Raw genomic sequence first — 23246 nt, 5'->3', positions numbered from 1 at the left:
TTCCAACAGCCACCAGTTCCCTGCTTTCTTCAGGAGGGAAGTGATAGACTACCCAGCACAGACACAGAGGTAGAAATGAAAGAGGGTCTCAGTCTTATCACTCATGATACTCAAAGTGATTTTGGGAAATGGGAGGGTCACAGTTTGTTAAAGACGGAACTTCAAAAGATTGCACAAGTGGGAAAGCCAAACCCCATCGGGGTATATGAGAAAGAGGACTGTGAGTTTGAAAATCATGCAGTCTGCGAGTTTGTGAAGCGTCTAAGGGCCCACCGAGAGAGCAACAATCCCCACCCCAGTTGTTTATGTGGTCATGCATAGAGGGGTGTGCCGAGTCTTGAATTTTTGGGGACAGAAATATGGAAAGTGCACCGAGAGGGAATTAATGAGTTGTAATAAACATCTGTCCATCATTCACAAGTGGAAATCCTGTACTTTTTAATTTGTCCTTTGTGATTATTGCCTTTTATAGTAATGTTCTGCTTCCTTTAAAGTGCTTGAAGGAGCTCGAATTTCTTTGCTTAGAACAATGCTGGCTCTGTGCTTTGTAGTTCATGTTGTCTTTGTTAAAAGACAGCAATTGCCACTAATGTACAGTATGAAGCACTTCACCTGTGTTCTGTTAAGTTTGTGTTGGCTGGGGTGTCAGTAAATCTACATGCTTGTAGGATATTCGGTTGTACTAAACTCAGTTATGGTGTCTCTATCATTTTCACCAAAGTTTTACAAAAGATACATTCTCTATTCTCCACGTTTTTATGAGCATGGAAAGACAAAAGAGCCAGGTATCAAGAGCATGTCTGGCTGTAACTTTCTGTTTATAATTATAATTGTAAATATCTACATGTATACCTGTGAGGACTTTACAAAAAGGTCACTGTCAGGATAAATCGTTTTCCTACTGTAAGTGCAGAACAATGTGCAGTGTGGGAAGTAGAAGTAATAAGAATTTGCTGCCCTTGTAAGCTTGGAAATGCCCACAAACTCAGCCATTGGTAGCCATTCCCAAAATGAAATCTAACCCATTCCCACCAAGAAAATTCCAGGACATTTACTGCAGCCAAGTTATGGAGTAACTCACTTTTATGATGTTAAGGGGGCAGATCACACACAGATTTGTTCAGGTTGTCAGAGAAGGGCTTTCTCCACACCAAGGACATCCAGCACCCCTTTACAGAAGTCAACAAGTCAAGAAAAAGCTTTCGCAAAGCAACCTTCAGTATGGAATGCTGCACTCATCAAATCTTAGTGGATGACAAAATGACAAACTAGCACAAGGGAAGAATGAAGACATGAAAAACAAGCAAGATGACCAACTTGGGGAAACCACCAACCCACCCCATCCCCATTCTCAAACACATATTTGGCTCGTATGTTACAAAACGATTGGTAAAAATTCTAATCCCATTCACAAACCTGTAGCACCCATTAGACAGTAGTAGTGGGATTGTAAAAATCACAAACACCTGGAGAGGAGCAGGGACACTGGCAAAATCACTACAGAATTAGAATAGCTTGTGTGAGCCCCACAACACCCCTTGATTACTCAAGATTGGAACAGTTAGACTGTCAAAATGTGGTTAGAATGGATATTAATTTCTGTGGATCATGCAAGATACCTTGATTCCTCAAGAAAAGTGGAGGGAGACAGACAAAAATCAATCACACTTTAGAATAACATCCGAGACCTAGAGATTAATTCCCAAGGCACCAACCAAACTCAGGAGAGTAGACGTACAGTTGGTCAAAATGAGGAAAATGAGGGAAAATATCACTGGAACTCCATCACTCCAATCCAGTAAAAATAAATTGCCATTGCTCTTATCCGAAGCCTCTTTTTACTTATTTTCCACATATACCTGACTTGGCCATGAATGCATCCAACTTCCCAAATCCAGCAACAAACATTACACCAACATTTATAAATAGAATTATTTAGAAGTTTGATGAAAGTAAGTTATTGGCCATGGTCATATTTGGTGCTGTAGTTTGCTGCTAAGAAAACAATTTCAATTACATTTTGCTATAGGTACAGATCCATCTGATGGGGGAGAGTTGCTAAAGGTAGCAGGTGCAGGGTGTCTGCTGAACAGTGTAGCCTGTTCATTCTTGGACTAGGAGGTGGGAGAAGAGTACTTGGTAACTGAGGAGTATCAACAGCTTCTCTGGGTCAGTAACCAGGTGTTCTGTGATGAAGTAATAGATGTTTTGGAGACTGGAAATTGGTGGTGGTGAAGCCCCGTTTGCTGAATGTAGGGCATTTGGCATTGAAGAGCTGCGTGGGGTAATGTAGACGTTTTGCTACCTTGATGGAGAGTATGTTAATTCTATTGAGTTACTGTTGATAGATTTTCGCATGCTTATTTCGACATTAATTCCAATTGTGTACAATTGAGTGAATTCTGGTTTAATTTGATATATTCCTTCATTGATCCATGGCATCCAAAGCTGATGTTTAGAATGCACTGATGTTTTCAGATGAATACGTTTGTGGAAGGATATTGAGAGCCATATTTCCAGCTGGTTGACCTTTGTTGTTTCATCAAGCAATGTCCTTACTGAGATGAAAGTCAAGTGCACAGAAGTTCAGCTTGTGCTGCTGTCTCCAGATAGCTGAGGAAATTGTTGTAGTGTTTTTTCCTGTTGTAGTGTTGCCATAAAGGCAATTAAATGGTGCTGACTTCCAAAGCATAAGAGGCCTCCTGTGATTATAACGAGTCCAGGTGGCGCAGAGATTGGATACTGAGTAGGACTGGGTTTATGGGTGTAAGTGAAAATGTTTAAGGGATTTCTGGTCTGGTATACTTATTTCTGTGGCAAGAGAAACATTTCTGTTTACGCAGAAGTTCAGGACACCCCGTAAGCAGAGGTTGGAATGGTTAGGGTGAAGTCTGAGACCACTTTAATTAAGGTACCTGCGAAAGGTAAATATTTTTGGTGCTGGTCAGTAGATGTGCAGAAATGCACATGAAGATGTAGGTGAGTGTGAGACACTGGATGGCCAAAGATTTGCGATCTGCCAATACTGTATAATAAATGGTGATGGTGTATAGCGATAGTTTGTGGATAATGGCTAATATTCCTCTAGCCTTCCTCTGGCAGTTTTCTGTAGTGATTCAATATTAATAGAAGATTGCTTTGCAAGCACTGGTAAAGCATCAGCTTAAAGCCATCCTTTAGAAAAAAAGCAAAGTTTGGTTTCAGGTCTGTGATCAGGTCGAAGATGTTTAATCAGTTCTTGTTCATTGAATGACAGTTGATCAGCAGGCATATTTGAGAGGATAGGGAGTGAGAAGATGAAGAGCTATTAATGGAAAAGTAGAGAGCAGAACCACAGAGAGAATGTAGAGGAAGACAGACAAACCCAAGATGGTAGGATATAGAGAAAAAGGTGGAAGTTGAAGATGAGGTTACAGTGACTTTTTGTTCTTCTCACAGACGTTGATAATGCACTTAAACTAGTTTATTAGTGTATAAGTAAGTATAAGAGAGTAACAAATGGACAAGGATTAGGGTGTTGACTATTGCATGGGGTTAGGATGAGAGAGGAAAAAGAAGGAATTGGAGAGGGAAGAATTGTAGCAAGACAGTAAGAGGAAATAAGATGTCCCAGTCATCGTTGCTTTGCACCTTGGATAGCAAGAGTAGGTTTGTGATCTGGGAAAAAAGAGTTGATCGGACAGATGTTAAAGAGTATGAAAGGAAGCAATAGATATCAGGTGGAAGCTGGATAATATCACATTAGTTGGAGGCCAGGAAGAGGGGGTAGGAAGAGGAGCAGAATAGGAAAGAAAGGGACTAGCACTAGCTAACTATATTGGTACAATGAGTGGACAAGAGGCAGGAGTAGACAAATATGGTGGAAAGGCAGGAAAATCGGAAGAGGGCTTTAATATATTGTGCTAAAGTACGCTCAGATAAGGACAGAATGAGGCTGGGTAATGAATGAGGAGGCGGAAGAGAAGAGTTTAAGGGAAGTCATTTTGTTAGGAAAAGATAGATCAGATGATCAGGATTAGCAAGGAAAAAAGGGGTGTTAAAGCAAGTGAGCAGACAATGGGAAAACAGAATGTGAGGAAAAGAGGGCTAGATAAGTAGAAATGATGTGGAGAGAATCTTCAGGAGTGTTGTTGAGTGTGCAAAGGAACCATTGAAGAAATTTAGACTCTTGCCATCTAGTTCGTGCACACCTATCAGCGGCATTTGAGATAGTCAATCTTGTTCCACACTTTGGAGAAAAGAATGGAAATAAATTGCACATACATTAGTTCCATTATTACCTCAACAACTACTCTCAAATAATCAAGATAAATAATTTGCTATCCACCCCCTTCACCACAACTTATGTGGTTCCACAAGGATCCATACTCTTGCCCACTCTCTTCAATCACTACATAGAACCCCTGACTACAATCCTTAACAAATCCATTCTCTCCTATTATGTTTATGCAAATGATATAAAACTCTACCTGAAATTCTTCTCACCTGATGATATTCTATTTCTAGACCAATCCTTAAAAACCATGCAATCCTGGCTATCTTGGAGCCACTGTTGGACAAGGCCTTCTCAGCAGGGTCCCCCCAGGTTCTTCATCTTCCTTTGCTGACTCTGTTATTGTTGGCTTTTAGGACTCTACTTTTCCTTGCTAATCAGTAGCAACATGCTTGTGCTCTCCTACTAGACATGGTGAAATTGGCCTGCACCTGATTAGTACATTTGTTGGATTACATATCCCAAGTATATGGTACTACATGTATCAGGGTCTGTAAATTAAATGTGTCTAGTGGGCTGCAGCAGACAGTGTTCCACACACTAAAGTACCATTTGAAAACATTTTCTCAGGCATGCCACTGTAACCTGTAGGACAGCATAAAACTGCCATTTTGACCTGGTAACATAATACTTTTACCAGGCCTAACCTAGTACTTATAAAAAACACTTTGGGCCAGATGTAGGAGCCCTAATACCAGTCGGAAACGGCCGATTTAGTCCATTTCCGACCGGTATTAGGCTTTTCAGATGTAGGGGGCCTACCGAATCGGTAATTTTACAAATTCAGCAATTTTACCGATTCTGTAAATATACCGATTCGGTAAAATATCGAATCGGTATATTTACCGAATCGGTAAATCCATATGTAGCCGACACTCCTAAGAGTGCCACAGGCCCTTAAGAGTCGGTATTTTACCACACAATCCTATTGTGTGGTAAAATACCGAATTCAGGTGTGCATGCACATCTGTGCATGCACACCTGTGCCATGTGACACACAGAAATGCCCTTAGGGCATGTATGTGTGCCACATGTCACACAAGCCTGTACTTGGGGTGCTAAAGGGTGTCAAAGTGACACCCCTTGCACCCTTGCAGGATTCGGTATTTACCGATTCGGTAAATACCGAATCAGTATTTCCCATTGATTCCTATGGGCTTCAAGGCCCATAGGAATCAATGGGCAATACCGAATCTTACAGATTCAGTATTCCTAAATTCGGATTACCTAAATCTGCCCCCTTCCCATTTACAGACTCTTAAATACCGATTCGGTAAAATTTGGTATTTAAGAGTCTGTAAATGGGAATTACCTACATCTAGCCCTTCGACCCTAAGCACCCATAGGGCAGGGTGCATAGTATTTAAAAGGCAGTGCATATGAGTTTAAGTGTACATGTCCTGGCTGTGAACAACTCCTAAAGTTGATTTCCACTGCTGTAAGGCAATCTCCTTAGATTTACACTGAGTTACCTTTTTTACTTACTAAGTGATAACTTAAGTTTCAGACCAGAGAGAGAAAAGCTGTTCACACTCAAATTAATTGTAATTTAAAATCCTCTTTAGAGGAAAAGTCAGATTATAAGTTACAAGTTTGAAATGCCACTTTCAGAGAGCTGTCCATTTTCTGCCCAAACCAAGTATGCCCGTCTGGCAGTGTCCTGGGTCACATGTCTGTGAATCCCTCTCTGGTGTGGATTGGGCATTCTTTCTATATATTAGTGCAAAAGAGGTATAGGTGTGTTAGAGGAGAGGGTCTACCTGAGAGCATGGCTGGAGAGGAGTTGTGCCCTGCCCTGATTGCACTTCAAAGGGATCTGCCTGCAGCACAGACAGAGGAACCTAACATCAGGCCTGCCATTGCCTTTGTCACCCTAGATAGTGTGTAGCCAGAACAAGTGGAAAGAGAAGAACAGCCGATAACCAGTTTAGGGTGTCAGCCAGGAAATTCCCCCACACAAAGGCTGGCTCCAGGTATAAAGTGGCACCTGCAGAGGATTCAGAACAAGGACGGACATGCTGTCTGAAGAATGAAGACTCTGCCTGTTTGCTTTGAACTCAGGCTCCACTGAATTGACCTTAAGAGTTAGTTGGAAGACCTCCTGTTTAAACTTCAGGTAAACCACAAGCACCCAGAGGCCTTCCATGCTTTCCAGCTGACTAGACCCACTGGACCTGGCCCAGTCTCCTATGCTGGCCTCTGTAGGAGGAGTCCTGACCATCCATGCATAACAGAAGGTTTAACCATATCATACTCAGTATTTAGGCAGTACACAGGCAGTAATAAAGTAAAAACACAACACAAGAAAAATTAGTATTATAATAAATAAAATTATACCAGAGCCATTTAGTACAATTGGAGATATGCCATTTCAAGGAGAACAGTTGCAAATTCATGCAACTGTGATATAGAGGGTGCCAGACAAAGGGACCAGGTTAGTCTCGCTAAGAAAGTTACCTTCCCAAAATCCAATGCAGTGAGTTCTCTTTGTGGTGGAGGAGGCCCCAAGGAGCAGGAGGAGCCTCCCGGATGGACAACACTCCAGCGTGAAGTGCAGGCTGGGCGGCGTGGGCTATTATTTCTGTGGTGTGAACACCCGGCCGGGAATTTCAGATGGTTGTTTATGGAGTTTGGCATTGGTGGCCACTGCGGGCTGTCGATGCTGTAGCACAACATGCAGATTTCACATTGTTGGTAATCTCTAAAGCTCACTGTAGCACAAAAAAATCGTGTTCACCAGAGCTTCACATTGGCGGTCACCACAGGCAGCATAGTTTCAGCATGAACAGGTCAGTTCACTGTCGCGAAGAGTCCAAAACGTCAGAATTTTGCCTTTCTTTACAAGAGGAGATTGACAGATGCGACACCCAGGCCCAATATCAGGTGAAGCACCTCTTGAGGATGAGGTACTGACTGCAGCAGCGGCCAGCATGGCCCAGGCTGGACTAGTTGCAGGTCCAGGCAGGTCCAGTGCAGCAGATCAACTGAGCAGTTGCAAAGCAGCTTCTGAAGCTTGTTGTGCCCCTGTCGCTCAGACAGGAGTTCAGCCAACTGACACTTGGAGTCACTCAGCTTAGCCTGTAATGAAGGGAGCAGGTCCAGTCTTCCTTTTCAGATGGCAAGGCAATCCTCAAGCACCAGGACAGTCCTCTGGTTTCAGAGGTTGTCCTCAGGAGGCCAAGCAGTCCTTATTCTGTAATGTCTAGATATAGGAGTGTACTGATGAGAGGCTGTGGAGGTTCTGTGTATATACCTACTGCCAGCCTTTGAAGTGGGGGGATTCCCTATACTGTGCCTACATCTAGTCCTGGATAGTTCTTCCCTGCTCCTGTCAATGCTCCAAGACATCTGAGGTGACAAAAGACTAGTACTAGGATCCTTTGTGTGTGCTAAATGCAAGCCTTTGAAGTGAAAGTGGAGCTGCAGAATGCTCCTGCCCCAGCCATCCTGGCCGAATGGCCCATCCTGCCCACACTTAATCTCCTCTGTGTCATTGTCTGGAAAGAATGCACAAACCTCAACAGCAGAACCATTCACAGTGATGTGAATCACAACACTGGCAAAAAGTGCAAATGGTTGGGACAACAAAATGCGAACTTTCTAAAAGTGGCATTTTCTGAATTGTTACTTATAATTCGACTTTACCAATAAAGAAGAATTTTAAATTACAATTAATTTGAGTGAAAACACTATATTTTTTATCTGCTCCCACTCAAAAGCAGTTATTAAATGTAATAAAGCAACCCAGTGTTAGTCAACGGGAGAAATAGACCTCACAGTAGTGAAAAATAACTTTAGGAGTTTTTCACTTTCAGGACATGTAAAACTTAAATCTACTTTTTGAATACCATATTTTCTGCTTTATGAGTCTTTAGGAACCATCTTAGGGGTGTCTTATAAGCATTAAAAAGGAAGGATTAGGCCTGGCAAAAGGTTTATTTTGCATGATCAAAATGAAAGTTTAAAACTGCACTATAGGCTGAGACGTATTTTAATAGGCTACATTAGCTGGTAGCAGAATGAGTGCTGCAGGTTCACTAGTAGCACTGTGTTGGAAAGTGGATTTGCGGTAGGCGTATGTATGTACCTATCACTAGTAATAAGGCCACCAACACGGTATATGGTCCAGTAAAGATCTCAGTAAATTAGTTCCTTGCTCAACCCTTGGTAGCTGACAATGAGCAGTCAGGCCTAAGCTATGAGACTGGAGTATATAGCGTTTAAAATCACCAATACATTAATAATTAAGACAAACAACACAATAAAAACCCTGCACCAATTTTTTGAAAATAGTCTATAATTGTATGAACAAATAAACACCAAAATGACAATAATCCAATGAAGGAACTGCAGATATGAATTTTTAAACATGAACCATTTTAGAGTGGCTGAAAACATATAGCTCCAAGCTGGGACACTTGAATGCGCTTGACCGAGACGAAGTCAAAGTTTGAGGCCGACCGCGATGGAGGCCTAGCCGGATACTCTAAGCGAGAGGCCTCGGTCAAAATTATACCTTCACACTTAGAAGCTTTTGCGTAATTTTTTCTTCTGACAGATGACCGTATACAGCAGACTGGATTCATTGAGGGTTCACCGGCTTGACTTTCTACGAGGCCCCAGTCACATCCTGGAAGTTTGGCGTTCCGGAGCTTTTAGTGGGATGAACCTGAAATCCAGGCCTGGTCGTGGTTGAAGGTAGTGGCTTAACTCTCTACGTCGGGTTGGTTACCTCATAGACCTATTTCAAAAAAGTTATCCAAACTTCAGGAAGTGCTTCATGAAGGTATTTGTTTAGATTCCAAGTCACCAAAAACACCAATACAAAGTTCTGGAATCTCCTAGATGGCCTCTGGAATGTCTGGTGTACAATTCCAAAAATGCCAAATACTTAAAAGTCTATTGGACACATTCCAAGATGGGGGCTCCTGGTGGAGATGATGCAGACAGGCTCTGTTAACCTGTAGCTTGCAGGGAGACCACTCTTTAGTCCTTCATGAAGCAAGGTGCAGGTTCCAGGTCTGTAGTACCAGATTGTGCAGCAGGCACAGTCAGTCACAGTGCAGGCCTTCAAATCCAGATAACAGCAGGACAGTCCTTCTTCTCCTTGTAGCTTCATGCAGCAGATCTGAGAGGCTATGCAGCTTTCACATACTTATTCAGTAGTATGGGGCGACAATCAAGGGGGCACCCCTGTCCAATGAGATGCTTGATGCCACTCAAAAGCATGACAACTTCCTCCAAAACATGGCATCTTCTTGTCCCACAGTGCACTGCACCTCCAAAATCCAGCATGGATGAATTCTCTCCGGAAGAGTAAGAGCTGGCTAAACCAACCCACAGTATGGCTCATTTCCATTAGCTGTCTTCCTCCTGGCCTCTGCAAATCCAGTACTAATCCTGCCATTTGGCTGGGGGTACAGGACGTGGGGTAGGTAGGCCTGGCATTCCTTTCTGATCTGCTCTCTTTTTAAGCTCAGTTTGATTTACCCCTTCCCCTGCCTGGCCCGGTCAATGCAGCTACAGAACTCCCACCAACAGATAACTCCATCTACGGCCAGGCCACTTATCACCTAATCAATGCAGCCTGGCTAAGCCTGTTAATGCTGACTAATCAGCAGAGGCTACTAGAAGTGTGGTTTCTACCTTACAGAAGAGAACGTTCTATAGCCTTTTTTCTTTACCAGTTATGATAAATTCAAAAGTAAGCAGTTGTTGAATTTATCAATAGCATTTTTTGTGGTCTTTGAATGACATTGTAGCCCCTTTCCTAGCAATAATTATATCGAAAAACAAGTATTGCAATGTTAGCCTATGGAGCAATGGGTTACAATGAAATGGACAGTTGTTCCCTCACTAGGGCATATGAAACATGCTGTATACCGTTCCTGCTTATAGTTACATGGCCCCCTCACCACTGGGACACCTAGGGGAGAGCTTGGGAGCCTAATATGTCAAAATAAGGTAGATTGCCACTTTTGAAGTGCCCAAATGACCAAAGTTGAATTTGAATGCAATTTACTTGTAAAGACAATCTGCAAAGCAATGTTGACTTTAAAATGACATCAGTCAATTAGCAGGGTGCACGTGCATGTACCAAAAATCTGCTGGGCCTCTAAACTTCCATGCCCCATTATATACTAAGGACTTACAGGGACTTTCAATACAAATTGTGAAAATGTACTTTTAAAGACAGGCTGCAAGGCAACACTGTCTTTAAATCGACAGCAGGTGCACAGCAGCGCTCACTTGCAAGTGCAGAAAATCTGCTGGACATCTAAACATCCATTCCCAATTATATACAAGGGACTTATAGATAGACTGAATCCCCTGGCCCCATAATATATTAGGTACGAATAGGTTCTGTCATGGCCAATTGTAAGTGTTCACAATCACATGGACCTTTTAAATCAGAGCACTGGCCCTGGGCCTAGTTAGCAGAGCCCAGGGCATAGTCACAGTCAGTTACCACCAGTACCAGTCAGCAAAAATTGAGGTTAAACAGGGCAAAAGGATGACTTTCTAACACATTGAAATTACTGACCATGGGTACATGTAGTACCATTTACAAAGGACTTACAAGTAAATTAAATGTACCAATGAGGTGGAGGCCAATTGTGCAGTGTTCGAAAAGAAAGCACAAGCATTTAGCACTTTGAGCAGAGGTAAATTGCACAGTGAGTGCCAATGACAACAAAATTAAAGTCAGCACACCAGGAGAAGTGAAGATCACAATCTGGGAGAGGCCCTGCAAAAAGTTCCAGATCCAACAGCAATGCAATTTGCAATTTCCACTGACCCAATTGACCTGCTTGCCAACAGCCCGAATTAGATTTATTCTAGGGTTTGTGAACGAGTTTTCATGCACAAATTATTGTCTGGAAGGAACTGGGGCAATTGGCAGAGGTGCACTTGCAATGATGCAATCCGACTGTAGTGAAATCAGGCCACTCGAAGAGGGCTGTGGAAGCACAGGTCACGGGCGGTATAATAGGGTGGTGTGATTCTGAGGGGAAACACATGAATATTTTATTATGTAGTCAAAAAAGAAGGACTGAGTCCTACTTTAGACTCACAGAGAAGTTCAACTCAGTGTCGGAGGATGGTGGGCCACACATTATCTTAATTTCCATATGACCACACAGTGCAGGAATCGGAACTGAGCAGGCGGCAATACGCTCAATTATACTAAACACATAATGCAATTTATATTTGCAATTGCTGTATAAAAGTCTCATTTCCTTATTAAAGTTGAATTATGATGGCTCTATAATAACGAAATAACACAGCTGCTCAACTGTAAAAAAAAGTTATTACGGTTGAGTTATGTGTCATAATGCCTGCTGCCACAGCCAGCAGCAAGGGAAAAAGCATAGGCACAGAGCATAAATGCAGCTGTAGTTTCAACAACGAAAATAAAAACCGGCTTTTCTTTCTTCTTATATGTTTCCCTGGTATGAACAGTGACTAGCAGAAAGGAGATATTTATGGCAACGGTGAAGGTGTCCTAGCAGGCTCTTGACACAGTCCGACCCCCATGAAGTTTTTCAAAATAGTGATAGATTTTTTGGGGGGATTTGTTGGTGAAAAATCACTATCTATTCTTTTAAGAAACATGGTCTGTTTTAAAAAACAGCCTCCTGTTTGAGTTTAACGATCTGGTAGGCTACTGGTCCTTGCAGCAATATTCACCATGGATGTAGCCAATCAAAGGGGGCCACAAAACGTGCTCTACCTAATCAATATTCATTAGGACTCTCTGTGACTGGAAATTTTACAATGTAACTAGTATTAGATAAGATGCATTGCAAAATTAAAGACTTATCACAAGAAGTCAGTGTGCAACCAAACAATAAAAAGTTATTCATTCAAAAAAAACAAGTCAGTGTGCAATGTGCGACTACTTTTTGTGAGCAGCCTCTTGGTACATCAGACCCTGAATCCCTAATCAACAGCAAACACAAATGTACATCTGCATCTGAAATTACAATTTTAGAGGCTTTTACCACACTTCCGAAATATCCCTTCTTTCATATCTCACTTTTAAAACCCGGAAAAATGAGAACTGGGAAGTAGTTTGGAAAGAAGGAAACCCTACTGTACCAGGCAGGCATACCTCGTATTCCACTGGTTATCACTCATCAGTCGAGGTGAAGTACTGCATCCACTCACAAATGTGGCAGCATGCCACCAACATCCAGAGCACTCGGAATGAGGCTCTTTGTGCCTTAGGAGTAGAACATGTGAGTTCTTAAAAAAAAGACGACACGCTGCCATGCTCTGAGGTTGGTGCACATGCAGAGTGGGTGTCCTAATAAGGCTCACAGAAGTCAACTAGTTACTCTTTAAAGTGAAATGCGTCAGAAAGTACTGTACTGGCTCATCTGAGCTGTATACATAACAAGAACTACCTATCAACCGAAAGAAAAATAGGTACAGCATTATCATGTGGATTCTTAACAGAGTCCAGCAAATGTTATACATCTTTACATACACATAAGACATACCCCCACATACATATATATATACTTACATATATATACAAACAGACACACTCGTATATATTTCCTTACATAGGGATCCACAAACACACATGTTTATATATCCTAGTCCAATAAACAAGGTCAAATACTACCTTACTACCCGTACATATATGTCAACAACAGCTATGATTCCGTGACCAGTTTCTTTCAAATAGTTTGGCCTCTTTTGTCAAAGGTATTATCAAAAAATCGAATGAAAATACCATTCTCTTGTGATGTTGTCAATGGTATGTATGTTGGTGCCCCTCTCAGAGAGCAGATAATAACTTGATTGTAAACTCCCAAACCACAATACTGTAGAACTCTCAATAAAGCTTTCCCAAGAATCACATGAAAATAACAGAGCTGGGAAAAATACAACTAGTTGTCACTTTCTGAGCTTTCAATAAACACTTCCCATTGATTTCCCATTGGAAAGTGGCAAAGGGCAGGCCGGCTACTCTTTGTTATTATCTAGAACTGAAAACAATCACAACACAGGGACTATTCCTTTTGAACCTTAAGTGCCTGTCACTTCCCAACTGCATTTTATTAATGGAAGAAAAATCATTCCTTCAGGTCAATCTTTTACGGCACAAGCTATAGTTTTATTTTTTAGTGGTGATTGAGTGCCTTTTGTTGTGCAACGCTTAACAGAGATAATAGTGATCTGAGAAGAACAATTAGGTTGCAATCGTGCATAGGACAATACGTGCCCTTGAAAACCTATACAAAAAATGGGTTCTCCTTTGCTGAAAAGGATCAGGTTTTGTCAACATTGGAATTATATTTCAGCACAGGCTGGAGGTCACAGAGAAATCTAAAACAGAGGTCGCCTCTACCTTAAGTCATTACTTAAGAGTTGGGCCCCAAGTGCAAAACAGCAGCTCTAGTTTGAGAAATACTGAGACTGTGTAGCCGCCTTTCACCGAACTGTGGTGACATAAATTGAGCTACATTCACGACATTCACCTGATTTTATTGTCAGCAAAAGGAGACAAGGGCAATCATTACCCTAGGTCCTGATGACGAGTTTAGGTGACATTTATCGCACATGATTAATAACTATACCATGGAGTACGGTATTTCTATAATAGCAACTATCACAAGTTTGTGGGGTTTTCCATGTGGATTTTTTAGTTTTTAATGCACCAAAATCTTCATGGTACGATAATGCTGCACAATTTCCCCTGTTAAATTTCGGCAGGGTGAACCTTGTCAGCCTTTGGTTGCCCTCATCTCTATATGGTTAGTGTTTATTTGGAGGATTATCCATGTATGGCTGTGATAGAGGGGGTTTGACCACCATGTGTTTTTTGTACCGATTTGAAAAGAGGATACCTCTCTTGTGTGTATGAGGCACAGCAGGAGGTCGAGAGGTTTTGCATTTATGCAGCATTTTATTTCAGTTTTCATTATTGTACGGCTGCATGAAACTCACATTGGGCCATTCCAATATTAGTTCAACAACACTAGTAGGGAGAAGCATTCATTGAAGAGGAGGCAGATGAATGTCAGAATATTATATACAGAAATATTTTCTGTCTTAAATATTCTGTTTGGAATATTGTTTACCACAATGGCTTTTTATGTGATGTCTAGGCTACAAAATTGATGTCAGTTTAAACTATGGCAATGATATTCTCCTATCACACACCATAAAGGCACCAGGAAGTAACTTCCTCCTTCAGGTATTTACCTACTTCTTGTCTCCACAAACATAAGTGGAAGCATGGAGGGAAGAGGGAAGCAAACAAGCAGCCTGACATCATAATTAAGCAAGATGTTGTCGGCAAACATGGCTTTCCTCAGCAAGGTAGAAAGGAATAAGCCATCAGATTCTACCACCTTCTTGTTGAAGATGTAGCCGGTGCATTTTGGATGGGGGAGGGCAAACACATAAACTCAAAAGGCTACTAGACTGTGGAAGGAGGTATTGCTGTCGGTCCTGGACCACATGCGTATGGATGTGTTTTTTCTTGTACCAGAAGCTCCAAACAATTCTTCTGGTATTGGTTATACATTAGTTCCATCATTACTCATTGGGTCATCTCGTCCACAAGTATGTGAGAGTAGTCGGCCCCAGCCAGTGGATTTGATCCTCAACCATCCTTTCTTTCTTCTTAAATTCACGTCTTACATGTTGGACTTCTGCAGAGCTACAAGTTTAGGTTTCTCCTAATTTGTTTTCAGTATAGGATATGGAAAGGGATGGGGGTTAGTATTTAGTGGTGGTTCTTCAAGTTTATTGCCACTTCATCTACCTTCAGCAACAAGTTTTGCAGCAACGCTGTTGTGGTATTCTGTACTGAACTGTTGTCAGTATTTCTTTCTTTGCCATTGTAAGAAGCTTCAGCCATTGCAAGAAGGTCTTGCACATGCCATGTTTAGCTTAGAAATGTGAACGTTTTAAACTTCTCTCTAGAATGTGTCTATTGAAACCTGCTGGCAGTTACTTTGGAGTCAGACCAGGAGATGTTTAGAAGGCTGAGGTGTTCAGACGAACTTGAAAATAAAGACATGTTTCTACTCTACTTTGTGTTGGATTGGACTTTACAATGGCGATGATCAAAAGAAAACCCACCCTCGATACACCTCAACTCTAGCATCTTTAAAGAATCAAAGAAAACTAGAAGCTGTTTTCTGGTATCGTATTTACATGTGTCTGCTTTTTGTCAACTCTATGTCACTTCGAGTTTTTCTGTAAATATTTGATTTGTTTATAAAAACTAGATTTATATTTCTATCCTAACATTTTGACTGTTTTAGAAAGACATTGTTTTGGAAAACTTATGCAAAGAACGGGAGAGAATGTTGTGGAATATGTCACCATCGAATTCTGGGGCAAACTATGAAGAAAGATTAAGAGATCAATTTATGCTAGGCTGTACATTAGAAAAAGTCAAAGAAGCTTGTTGGGAAAAAGATAACCCATCTCTTTCAGAGGTAATCACTATAGCTAAGTCATGTGAACATACCAAACCATGTGTAGCAGATCTTTAAAAAAAGATGAAGAAGGGCATAAAGAAGGAAATGTAGAACTTGCCAATAAGTTTAAAAATAAACAAAGTAAGGCATCTAGTTCTCAAGACAACAAAGGCAAGAATGATATCCCTCTGTCTAGCAAAAACAATCATAGCAGGGATATTGCTAATCCTAGGAAGTTTCAAGGCACATGTTATAGATGTGGGGGATATGGACACACAAATTTTAAAGACTGTATCGGCTGGAAAGCAACATGCAAGAAATGCAAAAAAAGGGGTCATGTGTCAAAATGTTGTAGGAGTAAAAATGTTAAAAACAAGGTTCATGAAGTTTTATATGAGGAAGAATGTGAAGTAGAAGAAATAATTTTAAGGATTTCTGAAAGGAAAAGAAGTGACCCATTTGATATTGTACTCATTGAATACATCCCTGTACATTTGACTCAAGGGCTAAAATAACACTCATTCCTAGTAGAGTGTATGATGAACATTTAAGAGATAAGGTGACTCTTTGTAAATCCGATATCAAAGCCAAGGGTTATTGAGGTGAGCGTATCAAACTTTCAGGATATTACATCAACGTTAAGGATAGGTGCATCACTGGGAAAATATATGTTTCAGAGAGGGGTGATTCCCTAGTCAATCAATCAAACAATAAGTTTATTATGACCGTTTGGCCTTTAAATTACATGTTCCATCATATCACAGAATAAAAATAAAATTATTAAAATTAATAAAAAACCTAAAAAACTATTTCATTATGTTCACATAAAAACATGTTTTTGCAATAAAACACTATGGGTCAGATGTAGGTCGCCAATTACAGGTCGGTAACCGCCGAAAATCGGTAATTTTGGCCGTTACCGACCGGCAACCATGAAATGAGATGTAGGAGCCCATTTTTTACCGACTCGGAAAATATGAGTCGGAATAATTCCGACTCGGTAAATATGAGTCGGAATAATTCGGTTTTTACCGAGGTGGAATTTTCCGAAGACATATTTACCGAATTCATATTTACCGAATTGGTAAATAAGAAACGGTAAAATAATGGCCATGGAGATGTAGGTAACCCAAAAAAGTACTGAATTCACAGAAAATCGGTATTTATGAGTCAGTATTTACCATTGAATGAATGCAGGTGGTAACCAGGTGAAGGCTATAAATAGAGACCCAAAATGCAACAGTGTAAGCAGAATGGCTGCTTTCTACGTCATTGCAAGGCGGCAGAGACTGCAGGCAGAAGAAGAGAGGGAATGGCAAAGGGAGGAACAAGTGTACAGGCAGAGGATAACACTTTTCCAATTAACAGAGCCTGAAATACTCCAGACGTATAGGCTACATCCCCAAACCATCCAGGACCTGATCAGGGACCTACACCCACTCCTGGAGCACCCAACACCCAGGGCCCACGCCATCCCACCCCATGTGCAGGTCCTGTGTAGCTTACTTTTTTAACAACAATGGAGGAGTACCCCCTAGATGCAAGGTATACAGTGTAGGGATTTCCTCTGTATCTAAAGCATAAGGCTTAGGTTAGCAATAAGTGTCCCAACCTTTAACCGGACAATAATTGTCTTTTTGAGAAGACCCCTCACTCACCAACCTAGTTGGTGACATGCTTCATCATCGGGGTCCCACCCCATAAGCCGAATGCCTATGGGGTGTGCTGCGACACCTGGTTACAGTGGAGCGGGTTCTTTTGTTTTTTTATATGTGAGAAAAAATTATGAAAAGTGTGTTAAAAAGGGACAAAGCTGCTCACTACAAAGACTTTATTCTTGAGTGATTTGTCCCTATTAAAAATTATCGTGTGGCACCAGTGCCTACTTAGGAAGGCTGTGGTGTCTCAAAACGTGTGGTATATCTAAAAATAGCGTAATGTGCTATGTGTGGTTTAAAAATTTAGGTCTACATGTTTCAACCATTTCAAAAAGATTCTATTGGTTTTCTTCAGGACCGTGTTTTTGAACGGGGTGGTCCACACACGCTAAGGCGCGTCCAGCCCTCGTCCAATTTGAAGACCACAAATTATGGTCTTGTGAAAAAAGTGGTGTTTTATCCTGGATCAGGAAAAAACCTTTGAAGAAAAAACATATAAAGGGTTGGGTTGTACCGGGTAAGACAATACAAAGGTACACACTTAGTGAATAGGTGAGCTTAGTAGATTCACCAGAGCTGTAGTGGTAAAAAAACCTAAGGTTCAGGTCGTACCAGTGGTCTGTCTCTGATAAACGACAGTAGTGCCCAGGCAGTATTTACCGCATTTGTGACGTGTTGGGCTAAACTGTTTTGTTCATCTACTGGTTCTGTGCTAGACGATCTGTATCGTATGCTGGTGGTAAGCATACTGTGGGGGAGGGGAGGTAGGGGGAGAGCGATCACAACCATTCATGCAGCAGACACACAACATGCCGAGGCATACCTATAGGTGAGCGTCCAATATACGGCAGTGCTTTGGAGGTGCCGCATGCGTTTGTATAGATTGTACTATGCAATTAGTATTAGCGTTGCTTACACGTGAAGCGTTAGGGTATTGCTTCATGGGCAGCGGGAGTTCCAAGACGGCAAGTGTCCGTCGCCTGGAACCATGTAATAAGTAAAAACACTCCGTTAGGATCGTGCCTCGTATTAGAGGTGTTTCGGGCAGAAAAGCACGACAGCGTCGTGCTTAGTTTCATACACCACTTACTTGCGGCTTCTGCTCGTCTGTCTGTAAAACCTACTTGGTTTCCTCTCTGTCCTGCCCCGTGGAGTAAACCGGAATGAAGGCGCCGTACAGAAGTAAGCAGATTGCTACTTCCTGGTAGGGCGTGGCTGTAATCAGAGGTTTACCGCGGGCCAATGGGAGCGCGGTTCGGGGGCGGGAGGCAGATGACGCTTTCTGTAGCTTCTGCTTCGAGTGGTTGTCAAGGCAACCGTTTTAGCTGAAAGCGAGTGCAAAATGAATGCGAGAAAAAGGGGAATTAGAGCTGTTTTTGGAACATAGGAGTTTTTGGAACGATGTTTGTTTTTATTGGGACAGTATTTTCTTTATAACAACGGACCCACATGGTCATAGCTAAATGAGGAAATTGAAAAGCTATTCTAGAGTGGCAATGATCAGGAAAATATTATAGGTGCCTGGGACTACACCTAAATCCTGATCCTGTGTAGCTTACACCTACTTGCCTCTGGGAGCTACCAGAGTGTCATAGCTGCAGTGGGCGGTGTGTCCCAGAGCTGCCTGTCCCGCTTCTTCAGGAGGTTCCTTGACGCCATGATGCAGAGGATGGAGCATTATATATCATTCCCTGACACACCTGCAGAACTTGCTAAGACCAAGACTGATTTCTATGAACTGGCACACTTCCCTCACGTGATAGGCTGCATAGATGGCACCCACGTACCACTCTGTCCACCTGCAGCCACAGAACACATATACAGGAACCGAAAGTCTATGCACTCCATCAATGTGCAGGTCATATGCAACGCCGGCAACATCATAACAGACATAGTTGCCAAATTCCCCGGGAGTACCCATGATTTGTACATATTCCAGAATAGTGGGATATACACACGCCTAGTTGCTGGAAAATTTGGAAACGGATACCTGCTAGGTAAATGAAATTGACACACCCTGACACAAAGAGTAGATTAATGTATCATGTACATGCAACTAATGTCAATCTTTCCCCCCCTAGGCAACAGTGCATATGCCCTGCGGTCCTTTGTGCTCGCCCCCTACCTCAACCCATCCACCAGGAGTGAAAGGCGGTACAATGTCGTTCACAGATCCACACGCAACGTTGTGGAGCGCACATTTGGACTCCTGAAGAGCAGGTTTCGCTGCCTCGACAATAGTGGAGGGGCACGCCAGTACACTCCAATCCTGTGCTGCAAAATCATAGCTACCTGTGCCATGTTACACAATCTCACCACCAAGGAAGGCACAGAGGTGGAGATCACACATCATGAGGACATTGACGATGACACTGAACAGGCAGAGCCCCATGCTACAGTAGGAGCACCAGCTACAGATGGGAGACTGAGACGGGCCGAGATCACACAGCAATATTTCTGAGTGAGTAATGAGACACAGACAGGCAAAGATCATGATGTACGTAGTTTAATTTTCACTACGCAAGTGCTTTGGTACCACACAATGGTCACAATAAATGTCCATGTCCATGACTGGTTGGTTACAGTTAGCACCACGGTAACCTTTCCTTTGGGTGGAGGGCATAGTCAATGTTTATGTCCACGGATTACAGGGTGGGACTGCTGGGGCTGTGTGTAATGGCTTTCTGTGTGGGCTGTGTCTGTTGCATGATGCCTGCCGCTCCTGCGTACTTCTGGTACAGGAGTGCTTGCGCCACTCCTGCTGGTGGATTCCTCACTGTCAGCCACACATGTTTCACCACGAGTGGCTGTCTGTTGTGCGAGCATGAGCTCGATGGCAGAGGTCACTCTGCCCATGCCCACGGATAAATTGGTGCAGCACTGAACAATAGCATCCTGCATCGCTACTGACCATCTGCACAGCAGGGAGGTTGCAGTAGCAAATCTGTTTAGGGCTTTTGTCTGCTGCCGCACATCCACTCGAGCCCTGCACCTCTCCAAGTGGTCCCTGTCCAACTTGTCGCATAGGACAGTCATGCACTAGGTCATGTCTGTCATGCCATTTGCCAGCGACTGCATGCTCTCAGACATGTTTTCTATGCCCTTGTCTATGTTGTCCAGCTTGTTGTTGGTGCTGTGTGCCTGCCTCTGAACTCCCATCATTGCTTTTGCCTGCAGGCGCTGGACCATGACCATGGTGGCCTCAAGACCGCAGGACACCCCCTGATCGTTACGCCCTTCAGCCCTCTCCTGTGACCTTAGTCCTCGGACACTGGCCCGGACACAGCTCTAGGAGTGGGCTGCTGCTCAGCGTTGGCTGACTCTGGTGGATTGCTTGCCATTCCACCCTCATCCTCTTCCTCCTCAGATGTCTCTAGTATGCGGGGAGGGGGCACATCCAGCCGCCTTGCCCTTTCCCGCACAGGTGACGCACTTGTTGGTGTGGGGGACTGTGCAGCTGCTCCTGACTCCTGACTCCCAAACAGTAGAGGAGACAGAGGCTGTGGTGTGGTTGTGTCCTCAGGTGTCTTGTCTGCCTGCTCTGTGTCATTCCCTCCATGTACTGTGCTGGGACCAGCTTCCTCTCTCCTTTTCTCCCTTTCAGTTGCTGTGCTGCGCGATGACTCTCATGTGGACAGACATGGACATTGTGTCAGTGGAGTACTTCACCTGTGTCTCTTGATTAAATCACACTAATGTCACACATTTGCCTGTCCCTCATTTGCTTAAGCTACATGTGTGTTGCATCCCTTGCTGTGTGGTATGCTGACTGCATTGAGGTATCTACCTATGACTACGTCTCCCATGATGCATTGCTGGCCATTAGTTATACCTGTTCTGGAGTATGCTGTGGGCACACAGAGTGGGGAAGGGTAATAGGAAAATGGGTTCATGATGATGTACATGCATCTTACCTTGTTTCCTTGCAGCTCTTGCGGAGCTGTCAGCGTCACCAATGCCATAGATGCATTCAGGCTCAAGGGTGAATTCCACCAGCTCCTCTATGTCGGTGAGTCGTGGTGCTCGGATTCTGCCTCCCCCTGTTGCTGCAGCTTCTTTACGATGGGCAGCTAGTTTCTTTTTTGTTATTATGCGAAGGTCATACCACCTTTTTTTCAAATCGTCAATGTCACGGTGGGTGACACCAATGGCATTTACCTTTGTCTGTATTTCAATCCAGGTGGTGCGCTTGATTGACTCTGCAACATGCAGAGATTGTTTCCCAAAAATCTTGCTGTAATGTTTCACAACCTCTGCAACAAGCACCTGCAGTTCTTGAGGGCTGAATTTCAATGTTCTTCTGCGCTCTGCTGCATCCCTCTGTCCATCCTGATTCTCCATGGTGCTGTTAAGCTTAGCTCAGGGAAGCCTGCTCCTCACTCTGTCCTCCTGCTCTCCTGACTGTTGGTTTCTGCACCTGCATGGGTGTGACCACTCCCAGGTACTGGGGAAGGGAGCTTGTTTCTGATTGGTTGATTCCCCTGTACCTTGTTTTTGGGTGTGGTTGGTGTTTCTGATTGGTTCACAGGCTCACATGTTTGGCAGTTTCAAATTTCCGAATCGGTATTTACTGAATCAGTATTTTCCGATTCGGTGAATTCCGATTCAGTAATATTAATTCATTCCTATGGGACGTGTGGCCCATTGGAATGCATGTGTTTTACCGAATCGGTTTTTACCGATTCTGGAATTACCGATTCGGTAAATACCGATTTCAGATACAGAGTGATTCCGAATCGGTAACTTTTACCCATTTTTTTCCTACATCTCATTTTCCGATTCTGAAATACCGATTCGGTATGAGTCGGTATTTTAGAATCGGTAAAATGAAATTACCTACATCTGGCCCTATAAGTCAAGACAAAATACCTAAAAATTTCAGAACATAAAATAATAACAGACTTTCTATTTCCCTCAGTTTATCACACCTTAGACCACCATATTCCATTTCATTGTTCCATAAGAAATCTTTTGGCTACTTGTATAAACCTTGCCAAGGCGATTGCACACTCTAAGAACTGCATGTCCGTAAGTAGCTCGATTGCTTGCAACCTAGTGCATATTCCATATTTTAAAAAGAGTGGCCTTAAAATCATCCGCCGTACTGATATCAGTTTTGGGTAATCCATTACAAAATGAACGCTAGAACATTTTAAATCTAGCCCACTTGTACATTTACCATAATCTTCCATTAATATGTTTTTTACTTTCTCATTTGCACGGGCGGGATTGATACCTATTCTCACTTTTAATAATTCCAATCTCATCTTTTGATTTGGTACAGCATCTAAATATGGATATGAATTATCATTAATCCAGGTTTTTATCATAAATTGCACAGACTTTTTTTGCTTCAAGTAATCCATGTCGATCTGTCTGGATTTTTCATTTCCCAAGGTTTTTAGGTTACTCTTCCAATATTCAATACGCAATAATTCTGGGTCAAATTTTGTTTTTAAGGTTTCACAAATAGAGTACAGTTTATTTCTGGTAGCTATTTCCCACTTCAATTCACTCTTTTGGATCTCCCTCCTACACCAACACAACACTTTCTCCTCTTCTCCAGATCCCAACCTTTTCCAAAATCTGCACAGATTTACCTGAACTTGTATATTCCATGCAGGCCAGTCTAGTTCTAGCCGAATAGCCTGTACCATTGAAGAGCTAGGCAAGGAGAGAAGAGATTTTAAACATTTTCCTTCCTCCTTCTCCAAGGCACATTTCCCCCCCAAACACAGAATTTCCGCCCCATACTGCATTTGCGGGGGAATCATAGCCCTAAATGCTTTCAACACTGGTCTATGAGATATGTCTCCATAGATGCTATTGAATTTTTTCAACTCACAAATGCCTACTAAACCTTTT

This window comes from Lissotriton vulgaris, chromosome 4_1, assembly GCF_964263255.1.
Source record: "Lissotriton vulgaris chromosome 4_1, aLisVul1.2, whole genome shotgun sequence".
NCBI classification, from domain to species: domain Eukaryota; kingdom Metazoa; phylum Chordata; class Amphibia; order Caudata; family Salamandridae; genus Lissotriton; species Lissotriton vulgaris.
This window is presented reverse-complemented; position numbering follows the sequence as displayed.